The sequence below is a fragment of the Ursus maritimus genome, unplaced genomic scaffold (assembly GCF_017311325.1).
Source record: "Ursus maritimus isolate PB19 unplaced genomic scaffold, ASM1731132v1 scaffold_20, whole genome shotgun sequence".
Classification (NCBI taxonomy): Eukaryota; Metazoa; Chordata; class Mammalia; order Carnivora; family Ursidae; genus Ursus; species Ursus maritimus.
The window spans coordinates 14168254-14174471 of record NW_024424453.1 but is presented as its reverse complement, the minus strand read 5'-3'; the positions used below and the strand labels follow the sequence as shown (position 1 = coordinate 14174471).

Sequence of the window (6218 nt, the reverse complement as noted above, 5' to 3'; positions counted from 1 at the left end):
TATTTACTTGAGGCCATGAGACTGAAGTCTGGCCAGCATAATGTGAATAGCAGGAATGGATGCTGCATCCAGTCTTGGCCCACGAAAAAGTTTCTCACTCAATAATGTACTCTTTCTTTTCCCTCAGCGGAAGTAGAAAAATGCCCTGGAAGTCTGAGGAGCCAAGCAATGAATACAGCAGAGCCACAGGGTAGAAAAAGCCTTGATCCCTGGGTTACCACTTAGAGAAGAGCTGCATAAATTACATTGACATGTGAATTTTGACACGAGTAAGAAATAAAGTTTTCCCAACTAGATTCATTACATGCTCGGGTCTATTTGGCCACAGCATAAGATAACTAATACACGAAGCAGCCCCTGTAGGATGTGACCCAGTATTGCCAGATGTTCTGGTTGGTTGGTTGGTTGGTTGGTTGGTTGGTTTATTTATTTATTTATTTATTTATTTATTTATTTATTTATTTATTTATAAAGAAGACAGAAATGCTGAACGTTATGAAAAAACATCTCATTTTCAGTGTAAGCCAATACCGTGAAGGTCAGACATGACCAAGATCCAAGTCTATCCCAAGGACTACGAGTTTGCCGCCTCTGCCTCAGTATTATAGTGTACCCTGATCCTGGGACCTCAGCCAGCTTCTTCTATTGATCCCAGGCTTCAGTGGCCCCCCAAAATCCAATTAAGTTTCTAAGACTTTCCCCAATTTGTTATGCAGGCTTATTAAACTTTGAGCCAATGGTTTTTGGAGTATAACTGTGAAAGGCAGGAAATTACCTATTACCTAAAGCTATTCTCTCATTTGATACAAGTAATCTTGCCAAGCATTTGCCTGGAGCTCCAGTGTTTCTCTTTCACTCATATATTCTTAAAGTTAGACCTAATAATGCCTACATGTCCAACTACATTCATCAAAATGAAACTAGTTATAAACTTTTCTCTACTTAGCCACCTGCCAAAATTCTTTCCAACTCAAGGCCCAACTCAAAGGTGATCTCCTCGATGGGGTCTTTTCTGTCCATCTAAAGGAGCATGTTCCCCTTCTAAGTTGTGATCTCCTGAAGAGACCAGAACATTTCCCTCTTCATAGTATCAGTTTCTGGAATGACACTTAGGTCATAATAGGTGCTCCATACAAGGACTCAGTGTATGTATTAGTGTTTTGTGATTGTTGTTATATACTTTGTTATTGTTTTGTTTCACCTTGTGTGCACCAACATTAATGGTTCATCATAACTGTGCTTTGCAGTCTGTGGCAAGATGTTGTCAGGAAGCATTGGAACTAAGGGTCTTGTCTGCAATAATTGAATTCAGAAAGGTCAAATACCTTAGCTATTTAGCAGGGTAGACTCTGGAGCCATACTGTCTGGGTTCCTATCCCATTTACTAGCCATACAACTTTGGGCAAATTAACTTCTCTGCTTCTTGGTTTCCTCAACGTAAAATGGGAGTAATAATAATAGTACTAGAGTATTGGTTTGCCAGGGGCTATAACAAAATACCGCAAACTGGGTGACTTACACCATGGGGAATTTATCATCTCACAGTTCTAGAGGCTAAAAGTCTAAAATCAAGGTGTCAGCAGAATTGGTTTCTCCTGAAGGATGTGAGGGAGAGGTCTGTTCTGAGCATCCCTTCTTGGGTTGTAGATGACTGTCTTCTCCCCATGTCTCTTCATATGGTCTTCTCTCTATGCATATGTGTCTTCGTGTCCAAATTTCCCCTTTTTATAAGGCCATCGGTCATTTGGGATCAGGGCTCACCCTAATGACTTCAGTTTAACTTGATTACGTTTGTAAAGACTCTATCTTCAAATAAGGTCACAGCATATCTTTTTGGGACAGAACACAATTCAATCCATAACCATATAACTTAATCAGATTATTGTGAGGATGAAATGAATTAGTACATGTAAAACATTTAAGAACAGTGCCTGTTACACTACGAGCTTTCAAAAACATTAGATGATGTTGTTATACTTCTTCAAATCTTGTTATACCAAGGTGATCTTTAAAAATAAGTCACAGAAAGGGGTGTCCGGGTGGTTCAGATGGTTAAGTGGCTGCCTTCGGCTCAGGTCATGATCCCAGGGTCGTGGGATTGAGCCCCACATTGGGCTCTTTGCTCAGTGGGGAGCCTGCTTCTCCCTCTCCCTCTGCCTGCCCCTCCCCCTGCTTGTGCTCTGTGTCAAATAAATAAATAAAATCTTTAAAAAAATAAAAAATAATAAAAAAATAAAAGAAATAGCAAGTTATTGCACTCACCATAAGCTTGAAAATGACTCAATTTGAGAAGTATGCCATCCATTGTGAGCCACACCACAGTTAGAATTTGTCCTTCGATTTATTATTAGGTGTTGTTAATGCATTTTTAGCAACAATCACTAAATCAAAAGTACAATAAAAGATTATAGCTTATTTTGCAGTTCTGGAATTTGACCTCTTTAAAACATAGAGATTGGTTTCAAAGTCTCCTTAGATATTCTAGAGTTAGGATTTTTAACTAAGTCTCTGAGGCAAGTTGATGGTTGTGTGACTCGAACACTGAAATATAGCCGAACAAGCCATTCAAGTCACAAAATTTATAAACAGAAGTATTTCCTAATAATGCCCAGGGATGCAAATCCCTGATATGTTAGGATCCCTACAAAAAGAAAGGACTCTCTCTGGTGGATAATATTTACCCTTCTTTTAACAGAGGGGAAATACAAAAAGCCAGTTCTCAATGTTTTGCTCTCATTCTCTTGAGAATATATCAAAATTTTACTTTTAGTTCATCTCCTGAATCATTCATGAATGCAATTCTGTGGTGATACGGTTTATACATTCCTTTCAGTCCTGATGGCATTTTAAATTCTGGCCTCTGAGTAAAAATTTCAGTGCAGGTCCCATTGGATTTGTTGATTTTACAAATGAATAAATCTTCAGTAGGGAGAAGCCCTGTCCTCTCAAAAGCCCTCTTCAAAGCAGAGGCTGCTTGGGTGGTATGGGCGATGTGAATATCGCCTGTTTAAATGGTCACTCAGTGATGCGCATACCACCTAACCACATGTGTAGCTTATTTCTGAATTATTATACCAGGTCGGGAAGCCTAGCTTGTAAGTATGTACCACGGTAACCCTCACGGTTCAGATATACTATTTCTTTCTTTTTTTTTTTTTAAGATTTTATTTATTTATTCGACAGAGATAGAGACAGCCAGCGAGAGAGGGAACACAAGCAGGGGGAGTGGGAGCGGAAGAAGCAGGCTCCTAGCGGAGGAGCCTGATGTGGGGCTCGATCCCATAACGCCGGGATCACGCCCTGAGCCGAAGGCAGACGCTTAACCGCTGTGCCACCCAGGCGCCCCTAGATATACTATTTCAATTCTGTTCAGTCTGCAATTTCAGAATTTTCCCCAAAGTCATGCAGCCGTCATTTGTGAGCTTTGAGAAAGGCAGGAGGGTATATCTGAGGCCTCTTTTCTTTGTTCCCATCTCCTTCCCTACATCCTCCCAATACTCACCTCCCCCCACCCCATCATCTATTTGGTTCAGGTATGTTGAACCAAGTCAGTTGCAAGGTTTACTCTTTTCATCTTAGGTATAGCCATTAGCCTTGAGGTTAAAATCGGTTTTTTATTCTGTTTTGTTTTATTTCGGGTTTTTTTTTCCTACTTTTAATAGGGTAAATGAAGATTCAGAAGAAAGCCTTATATATACTTTAAAAATAAATTATTTTCTTACTATGGAAGTAATCATGGTCATTGTAAAAAATTTAGAAATACAGAAGTATTTTTTTAAAGATTTTATGTATTTGACAGAGAGAGAGGCAGCGAGAGAGGGAACACAAGCAGGGGGAGTGGGAGAGGGAGAAGCAGGCCTCCTGCTGAGCAGGGAGCCTGATACGGGGTTCTCTTCCAAGACCCTGGGATCATGACCTGAGCCAAAGGCAGATGCTTAACGACTGAGCCACCCAGGCACCCCAGAAATACAGAAGTATTTTTAAATTAAAAAAATTTTTTTGTGTGTGTACACATTTAGTTTTATTTTAACAAAGCACTTTGTACACTTTAAATGTTTAAAACTGAGCATCATCTTTCTTTTCCAGTGAAATATAAAAGAAAATTTAAAAACAGAACAAAATTTCAATAGAGAGTGTCAATTTCAAATAAGATTCTATAGGTTCTGCTGATTCTCCCATCGAAGGTCAGGGCTCAAGTCATCATTGGAAGAGAATTTTATTTTAAAAGTGTCATCTTAAACTGCAAGGATCTCCACTAAACATCACAATTAAGCATGCCAAAGGAGAAGCTGTGCATCTCAAAACCAAACTTTGCTGACCTTTATAACCCTATTACTTTAAGTTCTTTTTTTTTTTAAACAAGAGAAAGTAGCCAGGTACATGTTGGTAACTGGTAAGTTGCTAACTGTCCATATTCACATAGAGATACAGTGTAATCTCGGAGCCCAATATACAGAGAAAGGAGGAAAAACGCTAGAAGTCTATGCACTACCACACAGGGGCCTAGTACCCTCCAGCTTCCAACAGAGCTAAGGAAGCAGAAGGTTTTTCTTTTTTCCCACAGAACACGGTGGTGTTGATCCCGTAAAGTTTTTGTTGAGACAGGAAGGAATAAACATGAATTTGGAACAGAAATGGGTAGAGATTCTTTTCTGCTGTATTCTGCTCAAAGTATTCCCCCCACCCTCGCCAAATAAGTTGAGAACCATAGTCTAAAGGGAAAGAAAAGACACTTAAAAACACAGGGCAACTTTCTCCTAGGGACTGGAGAAAATTTAAAAAGAAAGGTTAGAATCCATCAGTGTTCCATTAGTCAGCTTCTCCTTCCTCCTCCTCTCCTTCTTCCCCCTCATCATCATCTTCGTCTTCATCTTCATCTCCTTCTTCATCAATACCCTCCAATCCTTCATCATCATCATCTTCTTCTTCTTCTCCTTCCCCTTCATCATCCGTATTAGGAACCATGTAGTACTGTAATGGATTTGGCCAAATATCATCTTTGATGACCTCTCCTAACTCATTTGCACCTGATTAGAGTGGTCAGTAAACCAGGTGAAGAAGCCCTCTGGATCCTCCTGCTGCCTCTTCCTGCTGGCTTTATTCTGTGTTTGACTTGACTTTCTTGTCGAATTCTTTCCAGATTTCCATTTGATTTCAGTGGACTTTGAAGATGGATCACCACCCTCATTCAGATGAAATTCTTTGGACAGAACTTTATTTTCAAAGTAAGGGTTTTCATCAAAATAAAAATCTGTTCTGTAACCTGATTTAATATCTCATATCTTCACATTCTGTCACTTCAACTCGTGTCAAATAACGCAACACCTCTTCATCCTCCTCCCCGAGCAGCAGACACGTGTGGATGGTTGACAAATGTTGTTACCCCCAAATTTTGGATTTTGGCGATCAATTCTGACCTCTTCTGAAAAAAAACGCTTGGTGGAGTTTGTTGTATTTCTGCTCTACTTTCAAACTCTCCTCACTGGCTTGCTGTTTCATTTGTACTCCATCAACATGTTCGATTGCTTGTTGCTGTCCTTTCCCCCCCTTTGGGAAATGCTGAGGGGTTGTCGCCTCCAGCTCGGGGTCAAGAGGCAATTTCAGTTTCTTCTTTTGAGGAGGAGTGAAGACTGGCATTTGGGCGCCATGCTGCGAGGAAAGTCAGTGAAACAAGGGCAGACGCATGTCTGGAAGAGGCTTTAATTACTCCAGATATGTGGGGTTTTTTTAATTTTTTAAAAGTTTTTTTAAATTTTTTTTTTAAGTCATCTCTATACCTACCATGGGGCTTGAACTCATGGTCAATAGTTGCATGCTCTTCCGACTCAGCCAGTCAGACACCCCAGATATATATTTTTTTAACAAGGACACATAATATCCCAGATGCTGAAACCCAGAAATAAGCGTGTTTAACATTTTAATGGATAGTTTGTCAACTTGCATATACTTCTGAATCTCTGAATTACCATGTAGTCAGATCACCCAACTATTCTGTCTTGAAGAAAGGCAGATGCTAAAAGGGCCAACTACCAGGTTAATGACCTCGCCCACCACCCCCCATGTCCAGGAACACTCCGAGGGACCAATATCAATCAGTTTCCAAGCCCTTGCAAGAGTTGTTGTCCTGGTTGTTAAATCTCCCCATTTGTCTCCAGTCAAACATTATTCCAGCATTGGCCACTTGGCCTCCGATCATCAACTGACAAGCAGAATATAAA

The 6218-nt window shown here is 40.1% G+C and overlaps 1 pseudogene; it reads right to left on the bottom strand.

Annotated features, from left to right (window-relative positions):
- Window positions 1-4635: 4635 nt before the first annotated feature.
- Window positions 4636-5657, bottom strand: LOC103677921 (annotated as a pseudogene).
- Between the last annotated feature and the right edge of the window lie 561 nt (window positions 5658-6218).